We start from the raw sequence: 20133 nt of genomic DNA on the forward strand, positions 1-20133 counted from the left end.
ATATATACACACACACATACATATATATTTTTTCTCAGGGGTCTCCAGAGAAACAGAACCAATAGAAAAAGATAGATAAAAAATATATACATAAATAAGATGTTTGTTATATATATACACATATACATACATATATATGTGTGTGTATATTTAACAGGATAGATATAAATATATATATAAATAGGATGTATGTTTTATATATATATATACACACACACATACATACATATGTGTGTGTATATGTTTAACAGGATAGTTAGATACAAATATACATATAAATAGGATGTATGTTATGTATATACAGGTATACATACATATATATGTGTGTGCATATATGTTTAACCAGATGGATAGATCTAAATATATATATAAATAGGATGTATATTTTTTATATATATACACACGCATATACGTATGTTTGTGTGTATGTGTAATATGTTTAAAGGATAGATAGATAGATAGATAGATAGATGGGTCCTATTGGTTCTGTTTCTCAGGAGAACATGACTAATGCAGTCCCCGCCTGTACAAGCAGCCTGCTCCGTAGTCGACCTTGTGTTTTCCCTCTGCTTCATAAAATGTGTCTAATTATACTGGGCTCTCCCAGAGAATGAAAGTGCACTGCAATGAGCCGTAATTCCATTCCTCAGAAATGCTTGTATCCCCGTTACACAGGTAAACCACCTGCTTCCAATGGCGTTAGGATGACATTACGCTTCTTTCCTCATCCCTATCCTTCCAGCCGGCTGCCCAGGCTACAGTCACTGCCATGTGCCGTAGGTCTTCAGCAGCCATGTGCTTTGCACACCTCTGGGTACAAGATATGTCGTTGTTGGTCATGGTTCTGAGGCATGATTTAAAATGTGAGCCTGGCCTTGAGAGCGGACACTTGGCTGGTGAGTGAACTTTTCTGACTGCCAGATGCTACGTCTCAACTCCGACGTTCCCCGCTCGACTGTCTGTGATGTGGTCAGAGTCAGTTTCTTTATGAAATCTGTTCTTGAAAAAAAAGCTGACTGCTAGTGCTGATGAAGAAAATGAAGAAACCCACAGAGGCCTAAGAAAGCAGTGGTTCTCAGGCAGAAGTAGAAAATAATGTGGATAAAGTAGAGCATGGAACTATCCTATTTGGACAGAATTACAAAGAGTAAAGGGGTCACTTAAGTTTGTAGTTATACTTTCTGGTATTTAAAGAGATGGATTTTGTGATAGCACAGTATTTGCAAATGTAGTGAGTAGTTCATTTTGTTGGCAGGACGCATTTCTCATGTTATCAGGGGTCTTCTCTCACATTGCTTTCTCCCAGATCTACGGGTTGGAAATCAGGAATGTAATCTTACAGTGGTCTCTCTGGTCTGGGTCAAGGATTTGATTTTGTAGCTCTCACATTTTATAAGGCTGTACTAGACCTGTTGGGAATCATTAAAACTGTAAACTTTTAGAAGGACACAACAAGGAAATTCACATTTATTGGGTGCTATCATGTGCCAGACAGACAAGGTGCAGATTTGTCACTTTGGTTAAATTACTATCACGCAATTTTATTGATGAAAAAAAAAAAACTTGCCCAGGGCCAGGCCCACATTTAGAATTTAGAGGTAACTTTAGGTGCAATTGATTCCAAAATTTATACTCTTTCCAGCTCATAATTCTGCCTCTGAAAAGTGCTAAGTAGCTGAGCATTAATCAACTGTAAACGGGGAATAGCACGGTATTTACACAGGGAGTGAAGTAGTGTGATCACATATTCCCAGAATCTTTTTATAGTTCATAGAGTTTGTGTAGACTCTCCCTAAGGGAAAACAGAATAATTGAGCTTGGAAACAGCTTAACCCCAGTCATAAAAATCGCTGACATGGGAAACTAAGAGGAAAATGGTTGCCCTTAGTGGGGAAAGGGTTGTGTGCCCCTGATACAGGCTGTGTGTTCAGTTGGTGGAAGGAATGTTTTCAGCCTCAGAAAATATGACCTCTTGAACACACTTTGTTTTTATATCACTACTATTGGTCTTTCAGAAAACATGGTAATTACAAGTATTCATTTGTTCATTAGAATGAAGTCTAAACTCTTTAAAAGGTGAAATCATAGCCCCCCCACCTCACACATACACACACACGCGCACACACACGCACACCACACCACATCTCACTGACACACAGCTCCCCTTATCATGAATTAGTAGGTATCCCATGGCAGCCAAACAGGTATGGAAATTACATTCTTCTGTTTTCTCTCTATTCCACGGTTCTACACGAGTTCTGTAAACAGCAGAAGTAATTTGTAGGTGGGCATTCATTATATGGTCAGCCCTTGGAATATAATATAGAAATGTGCTAAAGTAAGGAAATATTTGCTTAAACTAATGCCTGGAAACTGAATGTGGTATGCACTTCATCGTAGTATAAACTGCATATCTATGGGGATATACGTATGCGTATAGCTGATTCACTTTGTTATAAAGCAGAAACTAACACACCATTGTAAAGCAATTATACTCCAATAAAGATGTTAAAAAAAAAAAGAAAAAAACCCTGCACATCTGGCTTATTTTCATATATTGTACCTGAGTGGGTGGGGTGATATTTACATTCTTTTTCCACTTTTGAGCTGTCTGGTGTCATCCAGTCTGTGCATTCTAGGAAGTTGTGTGTGTGTGTGTGTGTGTGTGTGTGTGTGTGTGTGTGTGTGTGTGTGTGTGTCTATTTTACATTCCCTCTTCCAGCATCTGCCGTTCACTCTGAGTTGGAGCATGTACCATTGCAAAACTGTCACCGGCATCTTCGAAACACACATGTACATTCCACAGGTCAAGTAACTGGGCTATGTGACTGCATGATGGCTTTTTGTTTAAAAGAAATCCAAGTGGCAAGCCCAGCACTTTCTATCCAGCAGCACTTTATACTGTTAACTGTGGCAGCTGAAAAGTGAAGCTCAAAGGATTTTTTAGAAGCTGCTGCCCCAGCAGGTAGCATTCTGGGGTTGGTTCTTTTTATTGTTGTTTGTTTTTTTTTTTCCTTCTGCTGTTTAAAATGTCCAAACCCTCTCGCTTGGCTAGACCTTTCTTTGCTAATGCAGCTTCTAAGCTGCCAACATCTAGAAGGGATGATTTAAACAGCAAACAGAAAAAAAACAGCTTAGGGGAGAAGATTTTGAAAACTGGAAGAGAAGGAAATTTGGTCAAACAGCAGCAGGTGCAAACGGCAGCCACTCCTGCCCAGCGGAAGACTTCGCCACACAAAGGTAATGTTTTAAATCAGCTGCTTTTGTCAGTTTAGGCTTAGAAACTTCTCTCTTAATAATACTGCCACGTAACTTGAATAAGACTCTTTATGGTTTCAAAAACTTATCCGTGTGAGCGTGACATTTCTAAAATCCTAGAGTGCCTTGCTAAAATAACCAATAATTAGGAAGATGGAGGTATTAGAACTTTCTTTCGTGAATTAAGGAATGATGAAAGAAAAACTGATTGCTTTCCCTTCTCTTCGAGAATGAGAGATGTTACTCTTGGTTGTGTTTCACAGTCTTTTCTTAATCCAGTTATATACACATATTAAGTTATTAATCCAGTTAATAACACATACTAAGTTTCTTTTTTTATTGCTTATCTATATGAAAAGAAACAAAAAAAGAAATAATATGTTCTAAAAACACATCATTAACTAGCAAAAGAATTTTTGCATGCTTAGTTTTTTGCAGTCTCTTTGAAAAATGAATTTGTGTCTGAAATGATAATCTAACGATATGGTTCCTGGCCAAGCATGACAAAAATCTCTGCTAACGTTGTTACCTGAAGCATTTAAATGAGTCTTCTCAGGTGATTATTAGAATGTTTCACTGAACAAGAATACTGTTGAGTTTTTGACATGGAATTGAGAAATGGAACAACCAAATAAAGCCGTCTATTGTTTTTGTGTATATAATCACAGAGGGCAATGAAATCATAGCTTAAAATATCATCATAATTTCCTTCATTATACCAAGACCCACATATTCAATCACTAAACATTTATAATAGTTATTTTAATACATTTTGAACTCTCTATCAAAAATGTAATATTTTTAGCCCTGTGATTTTGTACTAAAATAAAAAATTGTTTTAATATACTCATTCTTATAAATAGAAGTTTTTATTTTGTAGAAAAAAATAAGTTCATTGTATAATTTTAGTCCTGCCCTCTTCTCTATTAAAAACTGTTACCAATGAATATGCAGTTATACCTTTTTGTGCCAGGTGCTATTTTAAGGATGCAAATTTCTGTCTGGAAATTTAAAATTTTTCCCTTAATGTGGCTTATTATTGATTTATCCCCTGTGATCAATGAAGTGTTTGTACAAAAACTATTTCATTAACCAAACTGCTTTATAAAAGACACATACAGTGAGCACTGAAGGACTTTAAAATGCTTAATAGGCTGAGTTTCAGCTGCCTAAAAGGAAAGTTCTCTTTGATGTTATAATAGTCTAAAAAATTCTTCTAAAATGGAATGTCAATCACCTCAATCTGAAGAGTGTCCAAACATTTATATGGTATATATATATATATATATATATATATATATATATATATATATATATATATATATCTGTGTCTGTGTCGGGTATACTGGGGAGGGAGTTTTTAAACAAACAATCTAAGGCTAAATGCTTATCCCGAAGATTACTCAAAATACTGACCTTCTTTCAGCAACCTATGGGGTTTGAATGGACTTAGTGTGTGAAAATAGTTTTTCTTTAATAACAAATTTGGTTTGGGGGTTAGTTAAAAGTTATTTGAAACCAAGAATGATTATCAAGGTACAAGGTCCCTATAGATAATGCACGTTTTTGTAAAAAATAAACTGGGGGCAGATTAAAATATGGTGGTATTTCCTTTGCGTCTCCCTGAGAGGAGGATCCAGGCTGTCCAAAAGGAAAACTTCAAGAATTTTGAAATTGGCAGCAGGACTGGATTACTTGGAACGACAATACTCATCAGAATGTATATTTGTTTTTCTTTTTAATCAGAATCCTTTTTTCATGGCCACACATCATATCATACAGAACCAATAGGAACCTTTAATTGCTGGAGAACAGGGCTAAGGCTCTCTTTATAGGATAGTCATGTTGTATTAGGCTTTTACTTAAAGTGGTTATTATAAGATCAAGAAATCCAAATAATAGTCATGCTATCTTAGATTGCGTTGAGTTGGTATATGCGTTCCTACCCATGGCAATAGGATCTTAGTGTTCGCTCTTTAGAATGTTTATTTCATGTGATCCACAAGGTTTAGTTTAGTCTCTTTATGTAAGTTCTTGTGGACCCGACTTCCTTTTTTCCCTTGTGTAATTTGTTTGGTAATGTATGTGTATTCTGGTACCTTTTTAACTTAAAAAAAAAAGTTAGCCTCTCATTTAGTTTATTCCTTAAATTAGTGCAGTGAGCTTTCCCTTTGCTTCTTTTCTATGCCCCCCTCTCTACCTCTTAAATTTTATCTTCTGTACTTTTGTTTTCTTATTAAAAAGGTTGATAACAGTTATTTTTTCGTTATCATAATTCATGGTTTATCTATAGGCTAATTCTAAAAGTTGAAAATCAATAAAGTATATAAGTAATAAGAGTTCATAAATATTTTCATTGCTAAGCCAAAAAGTGTGCTGTCATCATTTTCTCTTACAGCCTTAAAACTCTTTTTATTCTTCTCTCCTCAGCATTTCCAATTCTCCCAAGGACAAATGGCTCTGATCCTGTTTATAAAAACTCATTTTCAGATACTTCTCTCTGTATCCCTCAGTCCTTCAAGGCTTTTCTCCATAACCTTTCAGGATCAAGAAGTGTTGACGAGAAGTCCCATGTCGTTCACACATTCCTTTGTAGGTGATTTTTTTCTCTCTCTCTTGAAGCTTTGAGGATATCCTCTTTATCCTTGATGTTCTGAAACTTCTCTGAAGTATTTAAAAGTGTGGGGTTCTTCCCGTTCACTTTTACTGGATATTTGATGAGCCCTTTCAATTTAAAAAGTAATAGTCTTCAGTTCTGGGAATTCTTTTTTATTATTACTTTGATAATGTCTTCCTCTGTATTTGCTCTAATTTTCTCTTTATGGATCTCCTATGAGTTCGCTGTTAACTCTACTGTATCAATTTTCTCATACTTATCTTTCCCTTATATTTTTTATCTCTGTCTTTTTATGTTTCTAGATTGTTTTCGACCTTACCTTTCAACTCCTCTAACTTTGATCATCATCATATTTTTAATTTCTAAGAAGCTTTTCTTCGATTATTTTGAGACCTAAATACATGGGGGTTATTTTCTATATATAAGCAGTAGATCTGTGTGCTTTATTTACCTGATGTAGTTATCTTTGTCTGTTCCAGCTTGAAGGTACAGTTCATCCAAGTTTAATGATGTGAGTAACCACATCACTGTGATGTTGGTGTGCTTTTCATTCTGAGCCAATAGTCCATATTGGCCCCTAGAACAGAAAAGCTTGGCAATCAACAAACTTTAGGACAACAGCATTAATATCTAATTTTCACCATGAAGAACTTTCTTCATGATGAAAACTGTCCACATGGAAGATGAATGTTGAAGTGTATATTGAGATGTACCAACAATTTTATTCAGAATCAGGGTACGAGTCAACATCTGAGAATGTGACATTTCTTCCCAAGTTTTCTGTACTCCCCTGAATTCTGTTTAGGTATATTCCCTCAAATTGTCTTGTCCTGATTTTATTCATTTATGTAGCCTCTTAACTCTTCTAAATAAAGGAAAGCATTTTTTTCAGAAGTGGCAGGAGCGCTGACCACTATCTTGGTTTGAAAAAATATCTTCTGTCTCCTGTACATGTGTAATGATGATGATGATAGACTTCAACCTTTATTGAGGTCATCCTATGTGGCCAGCACAGTTCTAAGCACATTATCAATATATTATCTCAGATAATCTTTAAAACAATCCTCTGACATCCCTAGTCTGTAGATGATAAAACTGAGACAAAGAGTTTCAGTTATTTTCCCAAGATCGTAAGGTAGACAGAAAAAGGTAGAACCAGAATTCTGCTTCTCGCGCTTTTGACTCATGCACCTACACACTTCGCCACTCTGCTAAAGCACCTTTTTAGACAGAAAAACAATTCTTTCATCAAAGAAGTTATTAAAAATTAATCAAAACCTTGAGATTGGATGGACTGGTCCCTGAAAATAACTGTCTGGTGACACTTTGTAGTTCAGAATATGCTCTTCTGTTTTCAGCCTTTTGATTTGTTGCCCAGGGTTGCTGTTTCTCAGATAAAACGAAGAAATGAAGAGGGAAGAGAACAAATTTCAGAGTTAATAAATATATTACAATACTGTAAATGTTTTTTGAATATTGAGGCATGAAAGGTTGCATTGAATATAGGACCTTGCAATCCCAACATGTACACTCTTGCCTACAGACTTGAGAACGTGTGGGTGCGCGCGCACACACACAGAAACACAAATACTCTGCGTACAATTCTAGGAAGGCTCTTCCATCTCATGTGACCTGGTGGTCCAAGTACAAGCCTGTAGGACACAAATCACTCAAGTCTAATTCTTTTCTAACACAGGCTACCTATGTGGCCTTGAGCAAGTCAATTATCTCTCCTGACTGAGTTTCGTCAACCATTAAAGAATAATCATATGTGGTTTATGGGGTGAAGTCGTGGTGAGGATTAATGACTTAGTTAATGTGTGTCCAGAGCTTTCAGGAGCACATGTGCTGTGTGAATACTCTAAGTCAAGCACAGTGGGGTCTCTGTTTACCTTCAGTTGCTGTGGAACTGTATTTTTTCACAGATATCACACATGTACTCCCACCAGGAAATCTCCATGATCAACCCCTGATTGCATGCCTTACACTCTTCTGTTTGCACATGGGGTAACCCCACGTGCATCTTATTTGCCAAAGCACATATCGACTGAGACTGTCTCTGGATACCTGGTGTCCAGTATTGTCCACCTCTGTAAGTCAAAAAGATTAATAACCAGAGCACAAGTGTGTTTTCTCTCTAGTAGGCTTCAAATTCATTCTCGATACTGCTGATGACTACAGTGACATTAAGCCCTTGTACATTAGACTTTCACACAGGGAAGTAATGTGGAAGGTAATCATGTCTATAGGTAGGCAGTGTTGCTAAAAGTTGTCCTCAATGGACTGCTTTTACGTGTAACAAGCTGTTAATACCAGTGAACAGTCATCAACCAGTGGTAGGGCCTGCACTTTGTCTAGTACTTTCCAAAAGCAGCAGTGGTTTTGTACTGATCGTGTATGTCCTTTATCTGGTTGCCTTTGTGACCAACACCTCTCACTTTAGAGGAGAGCTGAGGTCAAGTACACAGTAATTCTTCAACAAGGCAGTGGTAACATGCTCACACAGTTACGGAAATCATACTTTTGGCTCTTTATTGATAACCATTCAGTCCAGAGTCATGCATTACACATCTGTATAGCTCTTACACATCTGTATAGCTCAATAATAGGTTATTATTGAAACTCACGTGGCCTACCTTGGACAGTTGTTTTACAAATAAAATCTAAACATACTTAATGCTGCTTACCAGTATTTAATGGCATTTTTTTCTTCAACTAGACGCAGTGTGCACTATGACTGTGTGAATATTGAAAATGAACAGTTTCTTCCCGAGTTCGCCTTACTTTCCTTGATTAATCTTATCTATATTTATCTTCTTCTACCTAGTAAGATGAGAAGAAATATAACATGTATTCCCATATTTCGTTTGCTTACTTGATGCTGTTAAAATGTAATATGTCAGAGAAGGAGTATGAGACCACCTCTTAAAATTAATCTGGGGTTTTCTTTGAGTACATCTGTGTGTTATTAGTTACTTTGACATAGTCAATTTATTCTAGAGGGGTCAGTAACTCACAAGTCTGATCAAAAATGAAATGCCGAGCTTCCCTGGTGGCTCAGTGGTTAAGAATCTGCCTGCTAATGCAGGGGACACGGGTTCAAGCCCTGGTCTGGGAAGATCCCACATGCCGCGGAGCAACTATGCCCGTGAGCCACAACTGCTGAGCCTGCGCATCTGGAGTCTGTGCTCCGCAACAAGAGAGGCCGCGATAGTGAGAGGCCCGTGCACCACGATGAAGAGTGGCCCCTGCTTGCCACAACTAGAGAAAGCCCTCACACAGAAACAAAGACCCAACACAGCAAAAATAAATAAATTAATTAATAAACTCCTACCCCCAACATCAAAAAAAAAATGAAATGCCCCCGTACCAAAGAAGCATAGGCTGCTGAGGAAAAAAAGAATTAACAGTCTCAGAACTTTAGAGTGGGATAAAAACGTTAAAATCATCTAATTTATCTCTCTCTTTTGGTACATATGGAAAAAGCCTAGAGTTGCTTCTTTTGATCAAGACTGAAGGTGCACTCTTTGAGCCAGTGTCTTCCAACTCAGTGCTTTTTTCCCTTTCCTTTAGCCTACACGGAAAAGGCAAAAACTACTAGAACATCATGAAGCTTCCCTTCAAATGTTTGCTTCCTTGACATGGACTCCTTTTGACCTCTGATATGTAACATCTCTTGTGCTATGCAACCTACACTCCTAGTTCTCTGTTACTTGCTTCTTCCAAGTTTAAGATTACTGGGCAACGAATGGCCAATGGTTGTGCTAATTCTTTGTTGGATATTATATACGTAATTAAATTATAATCAGAGCTCATTTAATACTGAAAAGTTGTGAGCACTATCTCTTATTATGTTTATGTTTGGTTGCTTATCTCTAATGAACCTGATAAAGAAATATATTCCTTACCTTGATAAAGGTAGAAAATCATCAAATGATTTTCTGTCTCTCCTTTAGCTAGAGTTGAAACCTAAAGTAACAAACTATTTTTACAAATCTGTTTCTAAAATCTGTATTATTCAGTACCTTCCAAAATTTAGATCTGTGTCCCAGTGAAGTTTTCCTTCTATAAAAAGCTTAAGAGATTGTATACAATCACAAATGAGAAATTTGCCAACCTCAATAGAATATTTTACTACCTGGGCTACTTTTTCACTTTCATTCCCTATACTCAGCTTTTTACTTTGTTGTGTATATTGCTTCTAACTTTGAGTTGTCAGGTCTAATGAGCCAGATTCTCTTCAAAATCCTTCTATTCCATTGGGTTTATTTAAGCAATCAGAATTTGACCATTTGAAAAAAAAATCAGAATTAATATAGATGAAAGAGTTTGTGGTTACCTTGCTATTTGGGGATATAGTTATAAAAATTCTTCCAAGCTAATAAATCATCTCTTTGTATCATTATATGCCACATATGTTCTTAAGAATAGTTTCATTGATTGTGGCCATTTAGGAGCAAACTACCATGAATCTCTACTTGTCTGTCTGCCTACAAGGCACTTATCTCTTCTATAATCACATAATACCAAACATCTTAGCTCATGTCCAGATATGGGTAGGATGACTGTCTGGGAATTTGAGAACCTACACAGAAGAAAGGCCTTCTTGGTGATGCTGCTATACCTGGTTAACTATTATGGCTTCTTGAGTTAATCATCTCTAGGGTCTTAAATTAAGTCAAAAACTCTACCTCTGTGTTTTTTTCCCGCCTTTTTGCAACAGGAAAAAAATCTCAGGTGGGTTCAGGTTCATTTTATTTTCCATGTTTCCAAAGTGTACATTTACATTGCCAAAATAAACTAGAGAAAACCACAAACAAGTAAAGAATCCTTTCTTATAGAAGAAATTTCAGTTGAATGTTATCTGTCAAGAATAGAATTTTTGTTATATTTTGTACTTCTTGATAGTTCATCTTTACAAATACACAAGTTAGGCTTTAAAGGAAATTAATTTTTTAAACATAAGTATTTATTCAGACCGTGAAATATTATCCTTATATTTGACATGCTTATCATATTATGCTTATATCTACATATGCTTATCATATGCATTATGAATATGTATAATATGCTGGTATATTATATGTATTCATTACTTTGAAATTAATAAACTTAGGAAGTTCCAGTTGAATATGTGTTAGATAGATAGACTTTTTTGAGCCAGTATTTTAATACTTGATCTTGGTAATTAGGTTGTTTTCTGATAATATAATTGCTACAATCCCCTACTCACCTAAAAAAATAACTCACTGACTATCTACTGTATGTCCGACATTGTGCTAAATACTAGAAAATTTAAAAACAAACAAAACAAAACCTAAAACATGGTTATTGACTTTGAGGAAGATCATATTGAGATATCCAGGTTATCTGATCTAAATAGAATTCTCTGAATAGGTTTATATACAACATTGAAATGAGTGCATGGAAAAAGCAGAGCAGGCTACTTCCCTCAGGTAATAGGAGTTTATACCAGGTAGGGAAGAAAGGATTATAAAAGACCACATTGCATTTATAAAATGGCAAAGTAGACCAGTGTTGACAGAGTAAAACAGAACTGGGGGAAAAAGAGATGGAGGGAGGGAGAGGGCTATTTGGAATGATTTCAAAAGAGAAAAAGATGTTCATATTTCCATTCCTTCAGTAAACAATTATTGGGCCCCTACTATTTGTCAGGTGTTCTTCTACGCTCTAACCAGCTCGAAGGCCATGACAGATGAAGGCTGTGGTTCCACAGGGCTTACTTTATAAAGTGGGTTCTGTGATAAACAGTAAACAAGGCAAAGTCACAGAGTAATGGGAAGCAAGGCAAGGAACTGAGAAAGTCAGAAGTTCTGTTTGTGATATGAATGTGGACCGGCTAGTCAGTATTCAAGAGACAATGCCAGAAAGGAAATTAGAAACGTGGATCTAGAGATCAAAACAGGGCAGGGGCTGCTGATACAGAAAAGTGGATCACCGATATATAAATATTATTTAAAGCCATGGGACTGGATGAAATCACCTATGGAGGATGTAGAAAAGAGACTGTAGCCCATGTCTGAGAAGAGAAGGTGGCCCAGGACTCCAGAGCACCCCAACATTCAAGGGTCAACACAGGGACAGGGGTAGGACCAAAATCTTAAGGCTTGTGTACACCAACTTGAGAACGTTCTTTTAAAACTCCAGGCCAGAGTATTCTAAACAATCTCTCTCAACAAAACAAATGCATTCATGCCCCCATCTGTGGATACAAACAAATACCCCAAGTAAGAATTTTCTTTGAAATGTTTTATATTTAAAATTATGCAAGCCTGAACTCTAGACCATGATATATTTTTTTGAAGATTTTTTTTTTTGATGTGGACCATTTTTAAAGTCTTTATTGAATTTGTTACAGTATTGCTTCTGTTTTATGTTTTGGTTTTTTGGCCACGAGGCATGTGGGATTTTAGCTCCCCGACCAGGGATCGAACCTGCAACCCCTGCATTGGAAGGCAAAGTCATAACAACTGGACCACCAGGGAATTCCCCCATGTTATATTTGATATAACATCACATTTAACTGAATTACCATCAGAATTAAAATGTTTTCGACTGTGTTTAACTTATAGCTTTAGGTATCCACAAAAGCCTATTACATATCATGGGGGTACCCCTGTTACACTTTAAGAAGAAAGATTCAGCAATGGGGAGCCATTAAGAGACTTTCAACATCATTTCATTCTTATTTACAATTTCATATTTATATCACAGAATTATTTTATATGGCTTATTACTATTTGGCTGGCTATTCTTCACATACCCCTGAGAGTAGTGTTTTCTGTTTTTTGATTATGAACTTCTTTCTCAGAAGGTGAGGGTTCATTTGCTACTTCAATTTCTAGCACAGCATAATGTGAATTTTTTTATGGTGAAACGTCTATTTTCATTCTTCGAGATTTGTGAAGACGCATCTTGAATATTTAAAGATAATACACTAGGAAAACTTCAAATCTGTTCTATTTGCACCCTATCTATTAATTTCACAAAGATTTTTAAATAGCTGTAACTAGAAGAATCAACAAAAAATAATAATGGAAATAGTACATAACAGATGTTCAGAGAATGCCCTCCCAGGAGAACAAAGCTAAAAACACTGGATTTTTAAAAAATACCATATATATCTTTTGTAATGCCTGGTTAATCTGACAGGAAAACAAATGAGTTTCTCAGAGGCCAAAAAATAAAAAACAAGAAAGCTTCAATGCAAAGGAGTAACTGAAAGCCAGACCCATCATTTGCTGTAACGGTGTCTGTCCATCCCTTGTGGCCCAGGAGATTTTAATAGACACCTCCAATGGAGAAGAAGGTGTCTTGGAAAGAAGATGCTCTATATCCAGGTATCTAAGAATTCCCACAGGTAAAAGTCCAAAAACATGAGCCCCCAATAAAAATTCACAAAATATGTAGAGGAACAAGTGACCATAAATAAGAGTCAGAAAGGGAAAAGAATTGCAGAATTTCAAAATCTACATAAATTGCCAATATTAGAATTATCAGATATAGACTATGAAGTAAGTGTATTATATATATTGAAAGAATAGATTCTAACAATATTGACCTGTAACATTTGAACAATAGATTTTCTAGGAATGAAAAATATAATAACTAAAGAAAAAACTCAGTGGACTTGTTAAATGGTTCACTAGCTTGATAGACTTTTAAAATTCCTAATAATACAGCACTGAGAGACAAAATGATGGAAAATATGAAATAAGGGTTAAAAACACAAACAATAGAGTGAGGAGGTCCAACGTAAGTCTAATTGGATGTCCAGAAGAAGACCATATGGAGACTAAGAGAGACGCATTACTTGAAAAGATAATGGCTGAGAATATTCCAGAGCTGATCAAAAGACATTAATATCTGAAGTCAAGAAACCCAACAGTTCTTAAGAAAGGTGCGTTAAGAAGAAAACACCACCACACCTAGACAGAAAAATTATGATAAATAATTATTTAATTTTTATATCTATGGAGGGTTATGATCAAACAGCAGTTGATAGATCGGTATACAGCAGTTCCTTAATTTTAATAAAATGTGTCCTCTGTAGATATGTCTATGGATAATACATTAACATGTAAGTTACTGGTTACTAGTTCTTGTTATAATTGGGCCAAATACATTTGAGAGGTGTGTGTTTTCCGGCCACATCTTGCTTTTTGACCCAAGCAGAAACACAATAGTTAAAACTCAACGTAAAGTGTAAGAGCTACCACCTGTTTTCCCATGGGGGCAGGGGAAGGAACATCAGTGCTAATTTGTTCAAGTTTTGCTGAAAGTGTTTTCAACTCATTTCCATTTGCATACTATCAGATGAGAGAAAGGTTGTAAAAAGGGGAAACTATATAGACAACACTATGCAAATGGGCATTAGAAATTGGAATTCTAGAATGAATATAAATTGTTTTATACTCAGGGCATGTATATGCGTCACTGAAAGCATGTCTCTATGGAATTCAACAAGTAGTCATGTTCCTTGGATGACATTGTAGTCTTGTAAATATTTGTAAGGATATTGCTATAATCATCATGTCTTGAGTATTCGAGAAAGTAGATACTATATCTACTAAATAAATCACTATATGTTTTAGCATACCTATTGAAACCGATTAAAGGGAACACTGTACCGTCACTGAGGGAATTAGAACTTCCCTTAATGTATAATCCCCAGTTACTGAGATATTGTTTCTTTTCCAGTTATCCATCTAAACAGCTAGAAATTCTAAAAACTGTGCAGATAATTATGTAATCCTCTTCTCTATTTGTGAATCAGGAGTGCACAAAATATTGCAAGTTTTGTTTGTAAAACCTTCATTGGGGAAAAAAAAGTGGTTTGATAAGTGCTTTTATACTCACTGGTTTATTTATACATATAAAACTCTACCAAGGGACTTCCCTGGTGGCACAGTGGTTAAGAATCCGCCTGCCAGTGCAGGGGACACAGGTTCAATCCGTGGCCTGGGAAGATCCCACATGCCACGGAGCAGCTAAGCCCATGTGCCACAACTACTGAGCCTGTGCTCTAGAGCCTTCGAGCCACAGCTACTGAAGCCTGCGTGCCTAGAGCCCGCGCACCAATAGAAGCTACCACAATGAGAAGCGCGCGCAGCGCAACGAAGTGTGGCCCCTGCTCTCCACAACTGGAGAAAGCCCGCGTGCAGCAATGAAGACCCAATGCAGCGTAAAATAAATAAATTTATTTAAAAAAACAAAAAAACTCTACCCAGCTGAACTTCATGCACTAAACATTGGTCGTCCTAAGGCTAACTTTCCTCTTTCCACTTGTACTCAGGTAATCTCAGTGTTTCTCCAGATATGACCCTTAATTGCTTAGTGAAATCAGCAAAAATAGAGAAGAGGAGGGGGTGTTTTTAAATCTTTCTTTATAACTTAATATTTTGTTAAATAGACACCTTGCTTAATGATTTCTGATTTTGAACCACATGTTTTGGGAAGTCACGTTTCTGCTTTGTTGATCTTCTAATGCCAAAAAGTGAATAAAAGATCAAGTATTATACATACAGCCTGGTGTGGATTTACACAAGATGAAGAGCATATCTACACCGTGCTGAATGGTTAACTAAATGCCTTCAGTTATCAGATGACCAAACGTGAACCATGACTGCTGCAATGACCCTGAAAAGGCATTATTCCCCATCATTGTCAGAATGTAGGGGGGAAATGTGGTGAGCATTGAGGAAGGAATGGGGGAGTATGGCACAGAAGGAGAGAGAGAAGTGAGATAAGGAAAATATATTTGGAAAATGACAAAAATAATAGAATATTATTTTGCTTATTATTTCACCATCTTTTAACTCAGCAGACAGAATCCTTGATTCAGAAGTACTTCCTCAGCATTACTTTTTTTTTTTTTTTTTTTTTGCGGCACACGGGCCTCTCACTGTCGTGGCCTCTCCCGTTGCGGAGCCCAGGCTCCAGACGCGCAGGCTCAGCAGCCATGGCTCACGGGCCCAGCCGCTCCGCGGCATGTGGGATCTTCCCGGACCGGGGCACGAACCCGTGTCCCCTGCATCGGCAGGCGGACTCTCAACCACTGTGCCACCACAGAAGCCCCTTCAGCATTACTTTTTACGAATGTTACTGAAAAGCAAAAAGGGAAAATGTCTACTCTGTTTTAATAATAAAATCCAATTCCAGAGGAGAGATATCTTAGAAGCACTAATTTAGTACAGACATCCTAAGTGGAAGATTGGTCAATTCATCAGGAAAGAAGAAATAAACATTGTTCTTTCCTAAATGTATAAGGTAAACATAAATCATGATAACACGATCATTTGTGTGCTGCTATTGAGATGTTTAATCTGAGGTTCTCAGTAACATGTTACCTTTGTAAGATTCATTGAGGGGCAGTGTGTGCTTCCTGACAAATGTGGTCAAATAGCTTCAAGGATCATTAGGTCATTCAAAGGTCAAATGACAAGTGTCATTATTAAGTAGCCACCACCACAGAAGCCTTAGCTGTGCTTCAAACACTGATAATTCAGCAGGACCTGGAAGACTGGTGAGAAGGGGGTGAGTGACATCAAATTTATGATATCAAGGTAACTTTGGAAGCAGTTTGGAGGATTGGGAGTTGGAGATTAAGAACATGGACAGAACTAAAAGTAGAATTACTAGATGATCCAGCAATCCCACTCCTGGGCATATATCCAGACAAAACTATAATTCAGAAAGGTACATGCACCTCTATGTTCATAGCAGCACTATTCACAATAGCTAAGAAATGGAAACAACCTAAATGGCCATCAATAGATGAATGGGTAAAGAAGATGTGGTACATATATACAATGGAATACTACTCAGCCATAAAAAAGAACAAAATAATGCCATTTGCAGCAACATGGATGCAACTAGAGATTATCATACTAAGAGAAGTAAGTCAGAAAGAGAAAGACAAATACCATATGATATCACTTATATGTTGAATCTAAAATATGACACAAATGAACTTATCTGTGAAACGGAAACAGACTCACCGACATAGAGAACAGACTGGTGGTTGCCAAGGGGGAGGGGTCTGCGGGAAGGATGGAGTGGGAGGTTGGGATTAGCAGATGTAAACTTATATATATAGAATGGATAAACAACAAGGTCCTACTGTATAAAACAGAGAATTGTATTCAGTATCCTCTGATAAACCATAATGGAAAAGAATGTTAAAAAAAAAAAGAATGTAAAAAGAAAAAGAACACAGACGGAGAGTAAGTAAACCCAACAGAGAGGGACAGGATCCGGGGCAGGTGAATCTTTTCTTTCACTCTCTTGGGGAACTTCTCCTGCCTCTAGGAATCACATTCGCTTTCAAGTGTACAGAGCAGCTCTTTCAACCTCCCTAACAGTCCCCCTTTACAATGAGGAAACTGAAGCTTAGAAAAGTTAAGTGCCTTATTGAGAGGTGTCAAAAGTTGGAGAGTTGCAACCCAAACTCAGGGTCCTCTCTCCCCTGCTCTCTCCTGTCCTAACCAATAACATACAATAAAAGCCTGTTCTCCTTATTATGCTAAGAGAATACTAGAAAAGAGGTAGAGAGACTTGAAATCTCGTGAGTTCAGAAATTTTTAAAAGGATGCTATTATACTCTCAGATATAAACTACTATTTAAAGGAGATTCAGATGTAAGGGACTATTTCGGATGTAAAGGAGGGTCAAGGGAAGAAGCATTATTTAGGGAAGAATTTGGCCCAAGGAATGGAACTGGGCCTTGGGGTTTGGAGACTGGCCACTATTACAGAGAGGAAGCCCAGATGGAGTGGTCCTCTGGGGACCCTGAGAAGTCATGCCACCTGCAGAAGGGACGTTTTCTTTTTTTTTTGGCCGTGCCGTGCAGCTTGTGTGATTTTAGTTCCCCAACCAGGGATAGAACCCAGACCGCCAGGGAATTCCCTATGCAGCTTTAACATATTAGACTGGCAACTTTCTAGGATTCTCCCCAGCAAAGCCAAATCTATTTACTTTGAATGAACTACTTTTCTCTCCTGTGAGAATCTTCACATTGGACATTCACCAGCAATGCCAATGTGTGGGCAAGTTCCTGAGCTCTAACGTTGGTGTTTCCTGCGACTAGCTGAGTGACCCTCTCTGAACCCCAGTTTTCTCGAGTGGGATGCAGGGCACAGTAGATCGTTGGTTTCTAAGTTTCCTTCCATGGCTTTCTTATTCCATGAGAGTGTGGTCAATGCCATGGCACTTGGGGTCCTCTTGCCTGTGGAGCACACTGGAGGGCTTTGTTAACCCCCTTCATCCCTCCTTTGATGGACTGATTCAGGAAAGGATTTGTCGTGTCCATTATGTGCAGGGATTGTGGGAAAAGACACCTATGAAAGAGACATGAGTAAAGGAAACAAATACTGAAAGGCAGAGAAGAGGAGATGTCCTGGGATGTGTAACTGTGAGGTTTGGAATAGAGACAGAGTGTAGGGGCAATGGGAGAGCAGCAGTCACTTACACCCCCAAGGAGGGCATATGAATTTATCGTAGGTCCATGAGGCAACTCTGAGCACCAGAGCTGGGTTTGGGCACTTCCTGTCCACACCATTAAGCTCTCCTGATCCGCTGTTTATCAAATGACCACCTCTTATCATTTTCTCTCTGTATGAGGAGGGTAACCCTCTCCTTTTCCCATAGAAAATAAATGGCATAATACCATTTTCCCCTTCGTGGCATCATATTGTCATTAAAAGGAAATAAGGTAAGCCTATTGAAATACAAATAAGGTATCTGATTATTCCTGTTCCTTTGAAATACTGAAACAGGCTTCCTGTAAAAGATCTGTGGTTGCTCTTGGATAAGAGATGACCCGTTCCTTGATAGAACATTTTCTTGCACCCAGATTGATCTTTTGCAAAGGGGAGTGCCGCTCCTGACGCTGTTCATAGATAACTTCTGGGACGGTGGCACAGCTCACATCTACATCCTTAGCACCCACAGACGTGGCCCCGACGTCTATAGTAATATTCGCATCCCCAATGCCAGACTATAGGTGACACTACTGAAATGAAACACTGATATAACAGATAATCTCTTCTGAAAATTTAGAATTGGATCTGAGAGATGATAGGAAGTTTCTGTTGGTACTTAGACCAAAATACCCTGGCACATCCAAGTTTGGCCCAGTGCATAGAGAATCAGAGAAAAACGGTTTACAGGGAGAAAAAAATAAAGAGACGTGCAGAGAGACAGATGAGAGAGGCAGAGACAGATGAGACTGCTGAGTCCAGACTCTCCTGAGGTCCTTCTGTGCATCTCTGTGTCTTCTATGAAATGTTGCCGCATCCTTTAAATCTTTTCGCTTAAGCTAGCGTCAGTGGGTTTCTGTTGCGTACAACCAAAGGATCCCTAATTAAGTATCCGGATTTCCAAGGCCTTTTCTACCTTTCTTATTTTTGTTTAAGGTTTCTTGTAGGTGTGTCAGTTCTGGCTAGCAGGGTGAGAGATGAAAACAGGCTCATTGTACTGGTATTGGCTGTTGGCTGTGCAGGCTTTTTCAAACTCTGACGATAGTCTAAGCTGTTTGGTTGTTTATCCAGTGCTCCTGGGTCAGTGTTTGTCCTTGGTTTTATTAAAAAGGATGGAGGAATAAGCAGGGATACTCTGTCCTTGGCATGACTAGCATTGCTCAGTGGCACATCTGTTTTCCTAAGTCATTAATGGGTCCTTCCGGAAGCAGCCAATCCTTCCTCAAGCATTAGGTCAGCAATCCTGATTAGAATCGCATCAACCACCCATGAAACTAGAAGCTTCCCTGTGATTTATTGTTACAATAAAACCTCACTAATTAATCATAATTAGGAGGAAAAGCCCATCTCAATTTTAAGGTTCTGAAAGAAACAACATTTTAATTTCTTCCAACTTTACATAGTGATTTAAATTAGGTTAACCAAGCATATTTGACTTAACGTATAAATAAAAATTATTTCTAGATAGCACATCGACTTTATATGTGCATTTTTGGTATGTAAGTGGTCTTTAAGGAACAGATTGTTTTTCCAGGCAATTTAAATATTCTACTTACATTTTTAGAGTATTAATAGTTCAGCAAGTGCTTTTTCCCATTGAGAGCACAGTGGCTAACTTAATCTTAGCACGACATGCAGAGAGACAGATGAGAGAGAGACAGATTATTTTTAAAATAATCTGTCAAAATTATTTTTAAACAAGTAGGTCCTGAACTGTAGAGATTATTGTTATTTTTGGATCAATATGACAATGATTAG

At 37.5% G+C, this 20133-nt stretch overlaps 1 protein-coding gene across 12 annotated transcripts in view; it reads left to right on the top strand.

Annotated features, from left to right (window-relative positions):
• Positions 1 to 20133, top strand: part of KIAA1217 (KIAA1217 ortholog) — a 772703-nt gene that overhangs the window by 317979 nt on the left and 434591 nt on the right. For 4 of the 12 annotated variants that reach the window (XM_067703047.1, XM_067703189.1, XM_067703070.1 and 1 more), the window contains exon 1: positions 3108 to 3240. The exons of 2 other annotated variants lie outside the window; for them this stretch is intronic. The gene's annotated coding sequence lies outside the window, so the exon portion shown is untranslated. Of the gene's footprint in view, positions 1 to 3103; positions 3241 to 20133 lie in introns of those variants that run through there. 6 more of the 12 variants (XM_067703199.1, XM_067703054.1, XM_067703060.1 and 3 more) reach the window with 4 other exon arrangements.

Source organism: Pseudorca crassidens, chromosome 1, assembly GCF_039906515.1.
Source record: "Pseudorca crassidens isolate mPseCra1 chromosome 1, mPseCra1.hap1, whole genome shotgun sequence".
NCBI lineage: Eukaryota > Metazoa > Chordata > Mammalia > Artiodactyla > Delphinidae > Pseudorca > Pseudorca crassidens.